Source organism: Cyanistes caeruleus, chromosome 14, assembly GCF_971803275.1.
Source record: "Cyanistes caeruleus chromosome 14, bCyaCae1.hap1.1, whole genome shotgun sequence".
NCBI lineage: Eukaryota > Metazoa > Chordata > Aves > Passeriformes > Paridae > Cyanistes > Cyanistes caeruleus.
Genome location: NC_141714.1, coordinates 4,341,080 through 4,360,653, shown reverse-complemented (window position 1 = coordinate 4,360,653; position 19,574 = coordinate 4,341,080). Strand labels below are relative to the sequence as shown.

The following is a 19,574-nucleotide window of genomic DNA, read 5'->3' as shown; positions in this document are numbered from 1 at the left end:
GACGTGGACAAGGAGCCACCAGCCCCTGCTGCCTCCTCGTCAAGTTCTCAGCACAGCTTCTCCCATTTCCTACTTCACTGCTCGGATTAAAATCCGTCTGTTAGCCTATAAAAAAAGGTAATCAAAATGAAACAACATCAATCAAATGCTCTCAGCAGATGAGCCAGTTGGTCCTTCATTCCTGCTGGCTGCCAGCAGCTCATTGTCATGGGTAGACAGGAGCTGCAAGCTCCACACTGGGCCAGGATGGACATCCATCTGGGAAAGCTGGGGGCTCACGGGACAAGGAGTGGGAAGGATTTCAGCTCCCACCCTGGGATGCTCTGGCACCCTCTCAGCTTGCTGGCAGGGAGCTCATGGGTGCTGTGGAGGAAGGAGAGCTCATGGACTCCCCCAGCTCAACCACAAAACCAGTTATCCTCGTGGCAATTGAAAGGGAGGAGAGACAAAGCCCTCTGACCAAGAGCATCTGCAAAGCTGATGCCAGTGCCAGTGGTGGAGGAAGGAGGAGCAGATCTCCCGGAGCCGTGGCTCTGTGCCAGCCTGTGCACACACTGGGGATGGATTACCCAGCAGCATTTTGGTAATGACAGGTGGTACCACAAATCTGCAGGACAGAGATGAGATACCCCCAAGTCTCTGGTGACTTTTTTACAGCCCCATCAGTCCTGCTGCTGCAGACAAAGTGGTCAGGATACGTTGGAGGCTGCAGGCAACACGAAGCTCAGGGTCTAGGGGCAGCTTCCAAATTATGCCTGGGTCCACTGAGGCAGAGACACGGTGCTGGTGATGGAGATGTGCTTCCCACTCCCCTCAGAGCTGTGCCTGGGGCATCACTCACACCCTGTGCAGGATGGGGAGATCAGAGGCTTCTCTGCCCCTTCATGGACAGGCAGGAGCAGGGCTCTGCAGCCAAGTCACACAGGGACCGAGAGACCCACAGGGGTCAGACGTGGCCTTTGCTCCTCGTGAGAGGCAGGTGATTCCTGGGAAAGCAGCCTGTGGGTGACAGAGGGGCCTGCAGGAGCTGTGCTTAGCACACGTGGTGTTCAAGGCATTTCCACAAGGTCCCTCTGTTGAACAGGTGCCAGGGGAATGAGCAAGTGATGAGACACTGTCAGCTCAAACTTCCCCACGTGCCGCTGGCTGGATGCCAGCTCAGTTCCTCCTGACCACACACCTCAGCCCTGCTTTATTGGTCCTGTAAAACCCACACAGGCCAGCAGCCCTGCTGACACCTCATTTGCAGGAGTACTGCCAGGGGCAGGTAAACTCAGGCAAGTCTTTAGTATCAGCATCAGCACAGAGTGTCTGACTCGGATCTTATCCTGCCTGAGCAGGCAGCAAGGGAAGATGTTCCCTTAAAAAGATCTCTGAAGAGCTGAAACAAAAGTAAACCCCAGCATCTCCCTCTCACAGAGACAAGGGATGGAAGCTGAGACTGGAGCATCCAGCCTCTCTCCCACAGCATTTCTTCCTTCCTGGAGGAACCCACAGCTCTGGAAAGTCCTCCATTCCCTGGGGAATGCTCTTGTCCCTCCCCTGGCTCAGGCCTGGTTCCCCTCTGGAACTTTAGGATTCTGACTGAGACCCTTTTTAAAGAAAAAAAAAAAATCAAAAATCAGCTTTTTGCTGCTGTTACACATCAGTGGGGCACACACTGTGATTATACAGACCCCCGTGTGAACCCCCAGAGCTAACAGGGTGGGGATGCAGCTCCCAAAGTCTCTTCCTTGTGTCCCCACCCCAGGCAGCACCAGCTATCTCCTGCCTTCTCAGAAATGCCTCTCTCATCAGTAGAGTTACAGCAGGAACAGACCCGGGGCTCCTCTGCTCAAATCCTCTGTACAGGCAGTGAAAAGAGGAGTCTCGTGAGAGCTGCTCAAAGGTGCTGCAGCAGCAGCCAGAAGAATCATCAGCTGCTCCATGCACAGAATACAATTCCCATTAAAGGGAAAATAAAGCAGAGCACAAAAACCAACGGGGCACTGAAGTGCTTCACAGCATCCTCTGCCTCACCAGAAGAATGGACCCTGGCAAATGCTCTCTGACACTGAGACCCCGAGCCTGGGAGATGCTCCAGTGCAGCCTCCCCGCTTCCCACCACCCATCTGCTCATCAGATGGTTTGAGGGGGGTGCAGTCAGAAACCCCCATGGGGTCTGGGGGGTCAGTGGAGTCTCTGAGGCAAAGTGGTAGGTGCAAAGCAGTTTCCAGGGGCCTTCCCTACCCCTGGAAGGAATCAAAGAAGGTCTGCAGGGTGTGGGGCACAATGCTGGCATGTCCCAGCATCCCAAGCTGGATTGTCTGGGAAGAGGGCGTGGATCCCATCATATCCAAGCCCACACAGCCAGCCCCAGAACACTTCTGTGGGGAGAAGGACCAGGAGAGGAGTCACAAGGGCTTGTTAATTGGGCATTCTGCTAATGGGAAAGGGAATTAAGGGCTTCCCAGAGGCCACCACTGGGACCTGGATTTAGCAGCATTGCTCCCTTGGGGATTGCAAAGGCAATGTAAATTCCCAGGGGATTAAACTTGAAGAGGATATCCAACTAGCAGGGAGGGAGGAGAGGCCAGCACCGTAGGAGGGGTGGTAATTACAGAATTACCTGCCAGCCTTTTAGAACAATGAATGACATGAAATTTTATATAGATAAATAGAGACTTAGTACAGGTAGGGAAACAGTGCTGGGTCAGGAGAAGCCTCTGCTATCTGGCTGATGGCAACACAGAAGCAAGGCACGGAGGATGGAGCAGCAAGAGAGGAGCTGGGTTGGAACGGCAGAGCCACACCAGGAACAATCCCGGTGCAGGGGAGCAGGGACAGATGCAGAGAAGGAAGCAGGGATGGCTCGCTGAGCACTGAGATCAGTGCTGCAAGGAGCCTCAGCCCCTGCTCAGCAGTCAGGTCAGGCAGCACCAACGCTGCCCAGGAACAGGACACGCTGTTTTTCCTCCTGCAGTCACGGAGCACAGGATGCTTTAACCTTTGCACCATGGGCTGGGTCCTGCACCGCTGCCTGTCCCAGACCCACAGGCACCCCAGGACCTGTGGACAGCACACCTGGGCTTTGAAAGAGCAAGGCAGAAGTGCTGAAGACCAGAAGAGGCTGTGTGGCAGCAAACCTGAGAGGCAGCTTGCGAGGCTGCAGAGACTGCCTGTCTCTCCTCCAGGACTGGGGATGGCTGAGCACTCAGAGCTGGGCATCTCCCTTGCTCGCTGCCACATCCCAGCTGGCAGCAGCTGTCCTCCTCACGGCCTTTCCAGCCTTTGCCAATGCTGGGGAACACCGGGCTTTGCTGGTTTTTGTTCCAGTGCAGCCTGCCTGGCACAGGGCTCCCGTCCCAGCCAGCTGCTTCCCGGCTCTCCTTGGCACAGAGGGAGCTCACAGCCTGCCCAGCCCCGAGGTCGGGGTCCCGGGCTCCCCATTCCTGCCACTGGGAGACATCTCCTGGGTTCCTTGGAAACGCTGCCGAGTGGGAGCTGCCACTCAGGGAGTGAGTCACGCTGCCGGGCGGGCGAGGGTGGCTCGCTGGCACGCCAGGCTCTGGCTACCACTCGCCCCCCGAGAGCTGCAGTGACAGTGGCACAGGGCCAGGGGGTCCCCATGGAGTGGCACCTCCTGCAGCTGGATGACAGCCTCACAGCTCCCACCCTGCTCCGCTGGTAGCTACTAAAGCACTGCAAAGCCGTTCCCAAAGGCTGCTTTTCCTCGCCACGGCGTCAGGGAGAGAAGGAGCGGCCCTGGGAAGGCAGAGATGGGGATCCCATGTCCTGCTGCACTGAGGAGCCTCCTCCTTCCCAGCTCAGAGACTTTAGGAATAAGGGGAAACTTGGGCACTAGGGCAGGAAGGGATTTGCAGCAGATCACTGATGGTGCAGAAACCCAGAGGCAAAAGTGTCTTCAGATCCTGCTCACCCTGGGGGAGGCATCCCCCAAACCACAGGGCAGCAGCCCAGCCATTCCCCTTTGGAAACCACCTCCCTGCCCAGCCTCAAAGATAGCACAAGCTCCTCAAAACCCGATGGGATGATAAGCACCTCTTCTGAAAGGGAGCAATTACCACAAAATACTGATTATGCAAATACCTTGGTTACCAAAATGATGTTCCCTGAATTCTGAGTAGGAAAGAAAAGAGCCGTGGAGAAAATTTGTTTAGCCAAGAGCTGCATCACATCTATTTAAAGTGCTGAGAGGTGGAGAGGGACCTCCCTGGACAAAGGGGCTTTAGGAGACCACCACAGCCTGGTGACCATCACATCAGGGACAGAGATGGTGCATGGCATTTCCCTTTCTCCCAAAACCACTTCAGAAACATTGCTATCACTCCCTTTGCAAGAAGGAGGAAACTGAGGCACAGAAGCAGAAGGCACTTGGCCCATGAGACCCAGAGTGCAGAGAAGAGGCTGAGGGGCTGCCAGGAACAGAGCAGGGTACCCCACTGCTTCCCAGTGCCCCACTCCTGCTGCACTGTGCTGGGACAGGTCAGACTTCCCTCGGCTGGCTTTGTGAGGAGCAGAAGTGTGGAAAGAGGCAACAACAGAGAACGGCACTGGGGGAAAAATACCTCTGTAGAACAGTCAGAATGGGTTGGGACAGCAGCAGCCACAAGGCTGGTTAGAGAAGGGCTCTTGGGGAACCTGTGAGTCTCCACTGAGCAGGCAGGGACTGTCCTGCCGCAGCACATCCTCCCTGGGATGGGGACAGTGGTGTTCCCCAGGCCTGGCAGCGCTGCCTGGAGAGGAGCAGGGCTCAGTGTGCCACCCTGCACTGCCCTGGCTGTGCTCTGCTGCTCCTCCCAGCCTTGTCCACTGCCCCCATGGGTCAGTTTTGCAGCCTCAAGGCCCTGAGTGGACTGCACAGCTGGTGCCAGGGCCGCAGGGGCGAGCGTGGCTGCCCCGCTGCTGAGAGCAGTGGTGCCATCCTTGGTGGCCACAGAGACCCTGACAGCCTTTTCAGCTTTGCAAGGATCAAGCACTGACTCGCAGGGATGGAGGGTAACACACACGAGACAAGGGCCATCAGGTGGCACAGCAGGGGTGGCACCATTTCACACCTGCTGTGCCACCGCCTTTCCTCACTGCAAGGTGGGACTAAAAGTGACAGCAGAGATACTGCTCTGCCATAACCATACAGCTTCCCTGGGTGGGAATAACCATTCAGCTCCTTCTCACCATGCTGCTGGAGCCACCGGACCCTCACATGGCTCAGAGCTGCCAGCACACCACCCCTGCCCTCAGACCTCACCTCACCTCTCTCCGTGTCTGACTGGCGGCGCACGGGGAGGAAGGACAACTCGTGATGCAGTAAATGCCAGCAGAGCCGGCCATGAGACGCTGCTTCCCTTCCTCACGGAGCACAGAAGCCATAAGTCAGCAGGAGCGCTCCTTGCACTGATGCCAGGCAGATTTATGGCAGCACAGGCGCTGCTGTGCTGTGCCAGCCGCCCCTCCCGCAGCCCGTGGCAGCAGCCAGGCCCCAGCGCGAGCGTCTCCCTGGGCAGCACCCTGCCACTGGTCACCCAGCAGTGGGAGGTGACACCCAGCACCTTACCCAGTATTCCAGCACAGCTGGGGACACACATTTTGCAGAGTTGCCCTGCTGGAGCGGCAGGGGGGATGCTGGACTGCAGCAGCCAGCCAGCCCAGCTGCTCCTGACGGCCTGGCTGCCCCAGCACGTGGGACCCTGTGCTGCAAGGCATCCCCCAGGGCTGCAGGATGACCCTGTCCTCCCTCCTCCTGTCACAGCCCCTCTTTGGGCACCTTCCCAGCTCAGCCTGTTTGCAAACAACCTTGTGCAGCTCTGGTACACGTCTGGCACTCCACAAATAGTCTGGTGGCATCACTTGCCCAGGGGTTACGTGGCTACTGTCCTGGTGTAGGTGGCCACCTCGGGGGCTCTGGTAGCAGGTAAGAGCTCAGCCCAAACCAGAACACAGACAAGCTGCCAAGTCACCCATTTTCCATTTCCAGGGTGAAATGCCTGCCTGAGGATCAGGACTTTGCCCATTTGGACCTTGACAGCCGTTGCCTCTTGAAATTCATCTCTGGATTTGAGCATCCCAATGATACATCCAGCAGTTTACTCCCATGCACAGGGAGAGGTGGATCTCATCCCAGGTATCCCCAAGTCCCTGCCTGGCTGCCAGGCAGGTCTTCTCTTCCACAGAAAGCTGTTTCTGGCCTCTGCACTCCTGCAAGGACAGTAATTGCTCACAACGATGTATGTGTTGGGTTTTTCATCAGCAAAAAACCAATTCCTCCTTCTCTCCCTTGCCATCCTGAGCTCACACTATCTCAGAAGAGACAGAAAGTTAAATTCACAGACAAGGTAAGAAAAGCTGTAGAGCTGCAGCAAACAGCACAGGCACTTTGCAGCTCCCCTGTGACACCGGTAATCACACCTGCTACAAGCACAGCTCCTGACTTCTCTCAGTTAGCTCTCTCTTACTCCTTCCCAAAATCAAGCATCCTGTGCTCTGCTGGGGGCAGGGGGCTTGCTGGATTCACCCAGCAGAACTAACCTCAGTTTCTACCCCTTCACATGGAACAAGCCTGGCCTCCACTGCTACACCGTGCTGGGGACCAAGTGACCAGGTGGCAGTGCCTGCTCCCTCCCATCCAGCACCCACAGGCTGCTCCACACCTTCCTTCCCCCCAAAATTCCAGCCCTGCTGCTGTGACTGATGCCTTAAGTAAATGGTCACAAAATGGATGGCTGGTCACGAGGTCTCACATTTTTATAAGTTTTGGTCCATTTTCATGTCAGGGTTAATTGTCCAGTGACTGTTTCAGGGTATGAAGTCCCATCCTTTGTGTTTCCTCTCTTCAGCCCAGCGTTGTTTCTGCTTTTGGGCCTGAAACTTGTAACGACTGATCTTGGTACCAAGCTGGAAAAGGAATTGTTTTGTCTACTACTCTGTGAAGTAGTAGACTACTATTCACTGACACTGAATATGAAGCTCAAACCTACACTTAGGCAGTGCAGAATCTGAAAAATATGAAAGCTAAAAGTTAGGGCATGATGACAACCCCTGCATCAGCCTGAGGAGCTGCCAAGCCCTTAACGTGGAACCTTAACACAGGCAGGGAGGGTGGCAGATCCCCTCTCAGCAGGGCTGGTGCTGTGAGAGCAGGACACAGCTTCACTCCAGAGACTGCTTATGGAGGACTGTGCAGATCTGTCAGGTGGCACTGGAGGTTCAGCCTCCAATGTGGACAAAGTGGACTTGTTCCCAGCTGCCTGTCACACCTCAGACACACTCACTCTGCCAAAGGAAGGGCTTAGCTTTGGGCACCAGAGCTCAAATCCTGGTGAGCCCTGCCATGGCATCTCTCCTCCCTTGGGCTCAGGTTTCTGAGAGTTCAGAAACCCTGGCAGGAGCCCTGCTGGCCTCTCCCACCAAACTTCAGCTTCAGCTTTTGCTGATGGGGATGAAGGCAGAGATCCTGCTTGCCGTCTCCTGTGACCACAGAGTTTTCTGCACCTGAACCCCTCAGCAGTCCACACACCACCTGTGTCCCCAGCTTCCAGCCTGTATTTTCACTACCCAAGCAGCTCAGGCATCCAGGCAGTGAGATCTCCCTCTGTTGTATCAGAGCTTTTCCAGGCACCATCACGGTCCTCTGGAGATGTTTAGGGATTTTTGCTGCCAGTCCACTTAGCGACAATCACCACTTACTTGACAAGAAACCACTAGATCCCTCTCAGGCCCTGGCCAGAGTATAGTGCTGGTATCTCTGCCCCTGGGGTGGAAGAAGTTTGCATGGGGCTGGAGAACAACCAGCCATGGTAGAAACCACCCAGACTCCACTCCAAGCCTTCCCAGAGAGACCTGGGTCCAACCCCAGCAGCTGGTGGAAGGGATGTGACAGCCAAGGCAGATGTGACACTGATGGCAGATCCTGGTCCACGTCCCACCAGCACCACATCAGCCTCCCAGGGCTGGGAGCAGCAGCAGGAGGAGCATTTCCAGCTTGTACTTGTCAAGCAATGGAGGGAACAACCTCCAAACCGCTCCATGTGTGGGGACAGACTGCTCCAGGTGCCTGTGGACACCGCCTTCCCACTGCTCTGTGCCCCTGAAGGCAGCACTGGCTGGTAGCTCCCAGTACTGACCAGTCCTGGTGGGAATGCCTCCCCATCACAGCCCAGTGTTGCAAGAAACAAAGATGAAGAGAAGGGGATGGATGCTCAAAGGCGGCTGCTGACCATGGTGGAAGTGCGCACAAAATTCAAGGGAGCACTAAAATATTGGAAATAAAGAGAGGCAGAGCAAGGAAATATGACCTGAAAGAAGCAGTTAAGCCTCCAGAGAGAAAATGCATGGCATGGCATGGATGAAGGCGGGATATCTGCCCAGGGAGCCAGACCCACCTGATCACCCATGCCCTTCTCCCACTTGTCCCCAGATGAGCAGGCTGTGACACAGCTGAGCAATGCTGGGGAGCAGAGCAGCTCAGAGAAGGTGCCAAAGCTGCATGGAGGCCCCAGCCACAAGCTCCTTGGGGCAGGGACCACACCTTTTGCCTCCTCTCCATCTGCCCCAGCGCCCAGCTGAAGAGCAGGCAGGACAGCAACGCCCTGCAGCCCATCCCAGCAGCATGGGAACCAGAGCTGCGGCTGTGCCAGGACTCTCCAGCCCTCGTGGCACAACTGATGGCAGGAGGATACCGGTGACACCACACCAGCTGCCCTCCCCACATCTCCTTCAGCGCTGCTCCTTTCCATAACTCAATTAATATTACAAACCTCTATCAGGAGTCGTTTTCAGACTGGCAGCCTCCGAGTTGCTTGGAAACTGTTTGCTGCAGCGACCGACAGCTGCTGCCGGGAGGGCTCGACGCCAGCCCACCTCCCAGGGCTGCCACCACAGACCCTGGTGGAACAACCACGCTCCATTCCCTGCCCTGTGCCAGCAGCTGGAGGAAGCAGGGATGAGCTGGGAGCAGCTTTGACACGCGCCAGGGATGAGAGAGCCCGGAAAGGCTCGAGGGCTGCGAGGCTTGGTTTAGGACTTGGAGATCCCACAGCTAAGGCTTCAAAACGTTCCCAGCCCCAGGGTAAGGGAGAGTTTCCAAAAAAGCGTTCAAGGAAAAACGTGCTCAGCCTCACAAGATTTATTTGGCAAAATCCGGACATTGAATTCAACCATAAAGAAATGAGAAAGAGGGTTTTCCTTTATGGACAAAAGTATTGGTGTGGGCTTAATGGTGAAGTCACTGAGCTCTCATAATACTCTATGAATAATCAGGTATCTCTTCCAATTTATAGTGTACCATAAAGTGCTGCTACAGTTTCGGAGACAGTACTTTTTTTTATACTATAGCAATGACAAAAAGCATATTTTACTGCAGGAATGGCAGTGTAAGTATATTTATCCATCGGCCAGAATTCTGTGGTACACTTTCCTCTCTAATGGCTGTACAAACATACATCCATCCCAGATTTATACCCAGATTTTCCATACTTTGCTTGGAAATTTGCATAATATGTGAAAATTTCTATATAAAATGGAGAAGAGCACGGAGCTGCTCCTGCCAAACCAGCCACTGGAATTCAGCACTTCTCCGTCTCGCACCGCTCGTGTTTCCCCACAGTGACAGTGCTCCTGTCACTGGAACTGCCTTGGGGATCCCACCTTTTAGCTCAGGAGAAGGAAAGCTGAGGGGGAGGTGGATGAGGACCCCAGGGCCAGCTCAGTGCAGGAATCCCTAAGGGAAGAAATGTGAGGGGAGAAGGTTCTGCCAGTTCTGGTGAAAGGCATCTCCAACACCATCCCACCTGACAGCTTCCTCCATCGCCCCAGTGAAGCACTGCCTTTTCTTCTTGAAAAAAATATTGTGGAATTAGAAGTCTGATTGATATGAATATGTAACAACGCTGCTTTATTAATAGCAGCTGCATTATCAGTTTGCTCCCTGCTATTGGCAGGAGATCTGGGACAATATGTGGTTTGAAAACTAAAGAGAAATGCAACCCGCAAAGGCAGCGGCTGCGAGATAATTTCATTCCTTTTCCAGTGGAGCTGGCTGGGGTGACACGGATGCATCGCATCGCTCTTCCTGCCTGGTCACGGGAGCAGGCACTGGCATGGCTTCACAGTGTGCACGGTCCTGAACACACCCATCTGCAAAAGGCTTTGCCTTCTGCGCCCCCAGCACAGGCAGGAGACACCCCTCCAAGGCAGGGACCGCCACAGCCAGCTTTAACCTCTGCAAATTGAGGTCATTTGGTGCAGAGCATCATGCAAATCTCCCTGGCACGGGTAATAAACTCCCTTTGCAGTTTGCTTTCCTTACTCCCCCTATCACCACCCTGGAGGCTTAAATGAAAACAAGATTACAAAGGAGATTGGGTTGGACATATATCTGGTGTGCTATTTTAGCTGTAAATTATGCCAGCTTCATAAAACCCCAACTGTTCTTCCCCGAGATCCCTGCATAGATTGGCTGGCTAAGATCAAGCAACCAGCGCTCGCTGCGGGCAGGCATTGTCTAGAAAAACGCTGAGAGGGTCCAAACAGGAGCAAGATCTTGTATTATGTGGATATTATACATACCCACACACATTTATATGCATGGAAACATAGGCATGACACCCAAGAACTTCCCGTGCCCACTGATCAGCTGAACAGTGACACACACAGAGGCTTTACAAGCCCCTACCCGCCGGGCTTTGGTGAGCTGACCCTACAGATCATCATTCAGCTGCCTGTGATAAGGCTGCTGACACTTTCCTCAGCCTCAGCTAATCCCAGGAGAGCATCAGGCAGCACGGTCTGAGGAATGGGACACGGGGCCGTGCTCTGTCACAGAGCGAGGGTGAGTTAGCACACGTGGCGGGGCGAGCAAGGCTGGCTGCTGTGGCAGCCACAGGGCTCCCAACCTCGAGCAAGGCTGGGCAAAAGGGCTCTGCAGCACCAGTGCAAAACTGCCAGAGCCTGAACTTTGCTACAGCAAACCCGGCAGGAGGGTTTGCAATTCTTCTCACGAGCATCGCCGTACCTTGGCTGTGCTCCACGACCCTGGAGGACAGAGCAGCCAGGGCTCCCAGCACACTGAGCTGCTCCAGGGAGAGCTGCAGCAGGGGAAGGGCACAGCTCTGATCACACTCAGCTCCAGCCCCCAGCCCTCTCCTGTCTCCCCCTGGAGCAGGGGATGGCTCCCCAAGGCACGTGCAATGCAGGTGCCTTGGCAAACAGGGCCTTGAGCAGCGAGCCATGACCTGGCTGCTGCAAGCACTCTGCCAGCTCCGAGGGACAAGGGCCACTCTGGAGCCAGTGAAGCCCCACAGCCCATGGAACCCTCCTCCACCCACTGCCCTGGAGGGGGACAGCTGGAGAGCAGCAGCATGCTCTGCCTTTCCTGAGCAGGCATGGCAGAGAGCTGTCTTCCCTGCCACACTCCCATGGCTCCAGCTGCTCGGAGCTCAGCCAGGTGCCACCACACTCCCCACACGTGTCAGCTCACAGCCTGCACCTCCAGAGCCAGGCACAAGGCCATGCCCTCCCTGGCAGGACGGGTCCAGCCTGTCTCATCCATCCTCCTCTCCAGCCATTCACTCAGAGAATTTTGCACATCTATCCCAAGTCTCCCACGTGAAGAATCCCTGCAGGGTCAGTGACCTTTGAGGAGTCCACACAATCTGTGGGCAGACATCTGCACCTCTTCTCCAAAGGCAGAGTCCAGAAGCCTCCCTGAAAATGCCGAGGCAAAGCAAGCTGGCAGAGGTCCTGCATCACAATGTCACGTGGTAGGAACGAAGGGACACATGTTCAAGAGTGGTCAATAATGTCAATAATCAGCACAATAATGCTGGTCAAATGTGAAAGGCCCATAACCAAAGACCCAGAGGTGCTTCACCTTGCTCTCCAATGGAGAGCTGCATCTGCCTCACATGGACTCACAGGTGTGCTCCTACCTGCAACAAACCATCTCTGCATGTTCCTCTGTGCCATTCACCACCAGGAGCTGGCACAGGACGTGTGTACGTATCTATTGGTACAGAACCAGGCTTCCTGGGTGATCAATAATGCTATTTAAGAGATAAGTCTTGCTATTGACTGGCTGTTGAGCCCAGCTCCTGCTTAATTTGAAAGAGAGAATGACAAGGGAGCTGAGAAATGTTCCCAACGTCACCAAGCATCCGTGTGCGTGCTCAGGCTGTGCAGGCAGGGATGGAGGGGTCAGGGATGGAGGCAGGGCAAGGCAGAAGCACAGTGATTTTTCCCCACTGGAGGATCTGTGCAGTCTTAGGGAGATAAAGCCCATCTGTGAATGCATGTGAGCACTCGCAGTACCGAGCAGAAATTAAAACTGGGCATGGTGTTCTCTCAGTGCAGCTGTGGCTGCACCGGATCTGAGGCTCCCCTACCACCCCACGCCCAGCCATGGTGTTCTGATCATCACTTCAGGTGGCATGAAAGAGCTTCTTGACTGCCAGGTCCTCAAAGGTGGCTCCTGGCCGTTTTGTCTGTCCTGGCTGGAGAAGTCTCTGCTCTGGAACACGTAGGGCCTCCCCCAGCCCTCTCCTGGCTCTCCATTCTCAGGGAAGACAACTCCCACCATAACAGGTGAGAGCAGAGGATGAGCAGAGCTCACTCAGCCTCACAGAAGCTATCCCTCTCTTCCCTGTGGAGGACAGCCAGCCAGAAGGATTGATATCCAGCCAGATCAGAGATTTCCAGCCCTCCAAGAAGCAGGGAGCTGAATGCAGCCCTAGAAGGGGCCACAGAAGAAGAAGGACTCTGTTTTAGGTGGATGAAGTGGAAAAAGGGGTGTCCTTCAACACGCCAGAGGCAGTTTCTGGCTCACAGTGCCCAAGGCCACCGCTCAGATGAGCTGTATGTCTTGATGGTGCCATATTTCCTTCCACATTCCCAAGTGCTTCTCCCCAGCTGATGTGGATCCATGTCTGTGTCCCCCTTCTTTGAAAGCTGGAGCAGCCCAACACGTGGGTGCTGTGGATGGGGAGGAGCACACCCAAACAAGCCCTGCTCTGTCAGGGAGCAAAAGGCCCCACTGTATCAGCTCATCTCCCTCCTCCCATTGCAGCCTCTGTGACACCACCCAGGAACGTCCTGGGGGAGGAAGGTGGCATCAAAAAGCACCTCAGCCCTGGGAGATTTGGGCTGTTTTCTGCCCCCCAGCAGAGGAGAGATGGGAGCAGCCAGTGGTGATGGGGGGGAGCCATTCTGTGGAAGACCCTCAGATGATCTGAGCCTTGTTCCAGCCGGGCTAGAGACTCCTCAAGGCAGCACCCAACTTGACCTTTACCTGAACACTTTTTTCTCAACAAAACCACGGAGCCAGAGTGCTGGAGCTGCCCTGGCAAAGGACACAGAACTCATGGGCATTAATCAGGAGAGAGACTTGCTGCTGATTTCAGTGGGGGCACTCTTTGCCTCAGTGCTGAGGCAAAGCTGAGAACTTGAGGCTTTGTCCTTCAGTGTCAGGGTGCAGCCACCAAGCAAACAATAAAAGCACCTTCCTGCTACGCTGGGGCTGGGATTGGTGGTAAAATCCCAGCTCTGCAGATCCATGGGCAAGTCCCAGAGCTCTGCCCAGCCCCAGCATTGCAGGTCAGCTCCCAGGAGCTCAGGTGGTGAACATGAAGGTGGTTGGTGCAAACAGCCTGACTTCTTCCCACTCAGGGACTTTTCCTGTGCTAGACAGGGCTTTATGCTTTTCAGTTCCAGTTCAAAGCTCAGACTGGCTTGGTCTGAGGCAGAAATGAGCTCCAAGGCTCTCTACAACCTCACTGTTGTTAACTGCAAGCATGTGGCTGCCCTCCTGCCTTAGGAAGATTGAGGCAAACAGGTCCCTGTCCACCCTAATACATGTTATGGCACCTCCTCCCTTCCCCAGCCTCCTCTCCAGCACTGCAGCCCTTGGTTTACAGAGAGGGGACCAGGCCTGAGCCCACTTTGGTTGCATCCCCTCTGTGCTCCCCACACACTGTGCAGAGAGGTTTGCATCTGCTCCAGGGACCTATCCTTAACAACTGACCCCAATTCCCTTGAGCTGCTAAAGCTTCCTGGGCAGCTGAGTGAGCTGCTGGCAGCAGCACTGGCCCCCGGGGACACCACTGGGGACTTCATAGCAGGACACAGCCGGGGCTGCTGCAGGAGCAGTGCCTGGTGCCAGCAGTGCTGAAGCCCTGGGAAGGGGCAGACACGCTCCAGCTGTGGGATACTGGTGCCAATCCATGGTGGAGCACCCAGCCAGCAGCACCCTGTGCCCCCCTCACGGGCTGGTCCTGCAGCAACGCTCAAGTTGTGGCTTCCAAGCAGAGCTGCAGCACAGGGGCTGTTGCCATGCCAATCAAGTGGGCAGCTGGCACATTGAACTGTCAAACCAGGAGAGCAGCCACGCTACCCAGCCACGGCAGGGCGTCCCAGGGGACTGATTTCCCCCACAGGCTCCTGCAGCAGCATCACAGCCCGAGGAGCTCAGCTGCTCTTGGCACCAGGCGCTCCTCAATGCAGACAGCCCCACAGCACCTGAGCCCACCCCACAGCCCTGCACTGTCACAGCCCAGCTCCAGAAGCTGTTGACACACACGAGCAATGGCTGGTCCCTGCTGCCCCACAGGCTGAGAGGTGACAGCCACAGTGGAAGGAGACAGCATGGCAGCAGATGCAAGAGAAAGTTCAGCATCACGGGGGTCCTCACCCAGCAGAGTGGGAGGCTGCAGGGGCTCAGCCTCAGGCTGGTGCTCTAAGGCACAGGGACAGGGCACTGCCTGGGCAGAAAATGACCACAGGAGAAGCTGAAGCCAAAAATCCTTCAACTTGTTATGAAAAAAAAGGGGACGCTGTTTTGTTGGCTGCTCAGGTGCAGCATGAACTCCTCACTGCAGGACAACATGGATGCCAGCAGCTCATGGATGGGCACTGCTAAACCCACGGAGCAGCCTGCCAGGGTCTGTGCCCAGAACAGGGGCAGTGCCAGCCCTCCCCTGCACTCAGCACCTGCCTCCTCCCAGAGATGGGCCACAGGCTCAGCTTCCCTTGGGCTTGACCCAGAACCACTGTGCCCTCGAGGCAGTCTCATGCCAGCAGAGGTTCTCACACACAAGAACACACATCCCAGCCCACCCTGGTGCAAACCAGCTTTTCTCTACTCGACCTTTCCCTTGTGGACATGGGGAAGCTGAGGCACTGGAAGGCTGAAGGTGGCACACAGCCCACTGGTTGTCATGAGAGAAGAGAAAGGTGAGAATGTTTTCAAGCTGCACTTCCTCAAAAGCAAGCCACGTCTCTCTATCAGCTCTGCTGCCGACAAGGAGGAGAACTCATCCCATCCAAATTGCTCTAAAATAGGAAAATGAGGGGAAAAAATCAAACCCAAACAAGCCTCAAGCCAGAAGCCAAGTGCGTTTGTCTCTGTTCTTTCAGCTCAATCAGCCACACTTCATGATGGCAACTGCCATGATAACCAGACTAATAGCAAGAACATTGTCACCCAGGAGCACGCCAAGGTGACCCGGGGGGGAAGTGGTGGAGCTCCCTGCCCCGAGCCCCACTTTCTCTGCTCAGCCTTCCCTGCCCGGGGCCCGCCATGGGGAAAGGCATCCGAGTTCCGTGCGGTGCTCAGCCGCACCGATGCGATCCGGATGGCCGAGCCCCTCCAGCCACATTCCTCCTCCCGTGCATCCCGGCGCGCACCTCCCGCGGATGCACCGAGCGAGGGCTGCCGAGGCGGCGGGGACACGGGGCAGCACGGGGGGAGCCCATCACCGCCCCGCCACCGGCAGAAGGCCACATCTCCCGCCGACCCTGCGGGCCGAGCTCCCGGCGGAGGACGAGACAGAGCTCTGCTCCAGCTCCTCCGCGCTTCTGGGCACCCCGCGCCCGGGGAGCCGGGCATCGCTTGTGACACAGCGGGAGCAGCGGAGCGGCCGGGCACCGGGACGCGAGGAGGTGCCGGGGAGGGGGCGGCACTCCCCCCGCCTCTCGCGGTCCTCCCCTCGGTGCGGCCGGAGCATCCCGGGGCAGCCGGCGAACTCCCCGCCGGGACCGACGGGCGGTCCGGCCGGCCCGGGCACCGCTCGCCCCCCCAAGGGCTCACCTGGGCTCCGCCGCCGCCGCTCCCTCAGGAAGCCCCGCGGGCGAGGCGGGCGGCGCGGCGGGCGGGCAGGGCAGGGCTCCCGCAGCCCCCCGCCGCCGCCGCCCCCATGGCCCGCCGCGCTCAGCGCTCGGACGGGGCCCGCCGCCGCCGCTGCCGCCGCCCCGCAGCGCCCGCCCCCGCCATGCCGGCCCTGCCCGCTGCTCCGCTGCCCGCGGCGGCGAGCGCGGTGCGCGGCTCTGCGGGGCGAGGGCGGGCGGCGGCTCGGCGGGGCGGGGCGGGCCGCGGGGCGGGCGGAGGCGGGCGGAACCCCCCGGCCGGGGGCTGCGGAGCCCTCCCGCCCCCGCCCGGGACCGGCGGGCATCGCCCCCGGGTCGCCGCCGGGCGCGCACGGACGGGCGCTGTCGGCGGGTACCGCGGGAAGCCCCTGCCCAGCTCCTGGCGCCCCGCTCGGCTGCGCCCCGGCTCCAGCCGCAGCATCTCTCCGCTGTCTGCCGCCGGCCGGACCCGCTCCAGCCCCGCGCCCCTTCCCGGCAGCCGGGTGCCTTCCTCACCCTGCCCGGGTGCCCGCCTGCCGCGGCGGGGGCTCCTTCCCCGGGCAGCCGCCGGTTTCGGGCCGCCACCGGCCTGCCCTGCAAGCCCCTCTGCCTGTGGCACTTTGTCTTTGGATGCCGCTTGCCATGTTGTCATCGGATCGCTAAACATCATGAAACCCTTCCGCAGCGCTTCGTTAGCTTTTTTCTTAATTACCTTTAGACATTATATACGATGTGTAAACACTGTCACCTTACTCTTCATCCCCTTTCCCAAAGGCATGGGATTGTCTGCCTGCCCGTCCATAGGTAACTCCATGGTAACCACCCTCCCAGTCTTGGCGGGGAAAAAATCAACAAAACCTCTTAAGGAAACTACATTATCAATGCATGAAAGGAGGCTTGTGTGCATTTCTTACAAATAGATTGAGAAGCAAGGGCTGGGAGGTAGGTTACCATGGAATTGGAGAATTCAAGTGCACTATTAGCTGGCTAACATACTCGAGAAAGAATAATAGATTTGCAAGCCACGAATTCCTCCTTCGAAAATATGACTGACTTCTATCATATGACTTTCCACATCTTCCCATTCTATTCTTTATCAGAGCTACATTTGCTCTGTGCAGGAGTTGGGTATAGTTTCCTGGCTCTAAGCCTTGACAGAAATTGCAGTCACAATTGCTGCCTCCTATCTCCGTGATCTCGGTGCTCATCCCAGGAGCAGGGCACCCAGCCCCACTGGTCGCTCAATAACTGCACTCTGCTCCCTCTCCACAGCCTGTAGGGAAATCCTGCCTGGTCCTGGCAATCCTTTGCTTTCCATTTCATCGGTATTTTCCAAAAGCATTTTCTGACATTTCAGTTTAGGAGAGTTCTTTAGATTTATCTGCTATAGGAAAGGGCAGGGTATGTGAATTTTCCAACATTGTCCGTGGCAGATCCTGATGTAAAGGGGTTAATTTTGGTTTTATGTGATGCCCTAATGTCAGAGCTTTTTGCAGCCACAGAAACACAAGAATCCAGCACAGCGCTGGCTGTCTTTCTTCTAATGACTTGGCATAGTCTTCATTATATGTTCTTATGCTTTTAGCATGTCACACCTTAAAACTTGTCTCACTCCTAATATTTTGTTTTCCCTGTTTGATACAGCGTGCACCTTTTAAGGTTGTCTGTTGACATTTACATACCTATTTTAAACCTGTTTGCATTTTTTGGCCCTTTACAGATACAGCTATGAACTTTAAAAGAATGTTTCCAGAATGAAGATTGAGAAGATATAGCAAAGCTCAAATGCTTTTCTAGATTTCAATATCAGAATTTATTCCACAAAATAAAACACCCCTCTCTCTGCATGCCTGCACATGAAGACAGCCCCCACAAAACATAACCTGTTCCTTGCAGAGTCTGAGAATTTGTTTGTTTGTGCCCAACTGCTTACATACACCTGTCAGATTTTCTTTCTTTATGTTTGGATGCTGGTATAAAGCCTGCTTAAAGGCAGGAGGCAAGTGTCTCTGAGCAGCAGTATCATCTGTGAGAGTTTTACTCTTTCAGCTGCGTTTTTGGCAATGTTTCCTTATTTTTTCATAGCTTATTTGCCAGACGACTGTTCTGCAGTTGGTGTTGGGTGAGAGTTGGGAAGCAGTGGGAAACTGTAACATGAACAACTTGCTCCCTATCCTGTGTGCTTCCTGAAAGGGAAACACAAATTTACGTCTCTTCCCTGGGCACCTGAATCCCTCTGTGGTTTATGTTGCCCTCTTCATATGTTTTAAGACTCCCTGCCTGGTCCAGTTAATTCACAGAGCGTCCTCTGGCATCTCGTAATCTCACAGTGCCATCAGCACGCTCCCATGGGTGCTGTGGGCTCTTTGCTGCATGTCCCCAGCTCCGTGCTGCAGGATGGGACAAGCACTGCTGGGTTTGCACTGCAGCACTTGCTGCTCTCCCACGCCTTCCAGCCCCTTGGGAACCAGCTGCTTTATTGCATCCCCCCCAGCAACTCTGTGATGACAAGGTGAGAGTGTCACTGCAGCACTGGGAGAACCTCAGGTGAGAGTCTGCTGGGGCTTTTAATAGTCAGAAAGAGCAGCAGAGTGGAGGTGAGACCAAGATGACAAAAGTACACCACAGAGCTCATGGAAAGCAAGAAACGAATTTCCGTGGGGCTCTCGTTCTCTGAAGAGGTGAGCAGTCATGGCTACCCCGGTGCTGGAGGCTCAGGTAAAGGAAGATGACACCAGCACGTGGCAGAGGTATCCTGGAGCCAGTAAATATGCTCAGCCACTGCTCAGAGCGGTGATGCTGGAGGAACACCACCCTCACTGCCCCAGGAGCAGCACCCAGGGGAGCAGATGAAGGGAGAAGGTGGGGAGCATGGGTGTCACACTTGTGTAAGGTGGACAGGTGAGAAAGGGCTCTGTGCATACCTGGGTTTGTTTCCTTCCACAAGAAAAGCTGAGCAGACCCCTCCCACTCTGTCCCTCGCTCCAAGTCAGAGGGAGTAGGAGAAATCACGACTACCTGATGCCTGCTTGGCAGCTGTCGTGAAACAAGGCTGGCAGCTTCCTCAGGGCAGAAATGAGCTGCAAGACCTCTCACTTGGATTTAGGGACCAACATTCAACCCCAACAGTGCTGGGAGCTGTGGCAGGGAGGAAACATCTACTCCCAGCTCAGTGTCAAAGTGTTGTTGGGGTGGTGGTTCAGAGTTCCTCCTGCTGGGTGTTGAGGGAAGCCTGTTGTGGTGCAAACATCCCGTTAAGTCAAGGGAAAAAAAAAAAAAAGAGCTTGAAAAGCCCAGTGGGGTGGGAGGCAAACAGCTCTATCAATATTAAGAGTGAGCAGTTTATACAATCAAGAGGCTCAGCAGCTGGGAGGAGGACAGCAGCACGAGGGAGCAGAGCTGGGAACAATGGGAAACCATTGCCTTTTCCAAAGGGTTCATCACCAGCAGGCAGGACAGGCTGG

General features: G+C 55.8%; 1 protein-coding gene across 2 annotated transcripts in view; it reads right to left on the bottom strand.

The window, feature by feature from the left end:
• FRMPD3 (FERM and PDZ domain containing 3) overlaps positions 1 to 16,157 on the bottom strand; it is a 58,455-nt gene extending 42,298 nt beyond the window's left edge. For both annotated transcript variants that reach the window (XM_086850784.1, XM_086850785.1), the window contains exon 1: positions 16,076 to 16,157. The gene's annotated coding sequence lies outside the window, so the exon portion shown is untranslated. The remainder of the gene's footprint in view (positions 1 to 16,075) is intronic.
• Between the last annotated feature and the right edge of the window lie 3,417 nt (positions 16,158 to 19,574).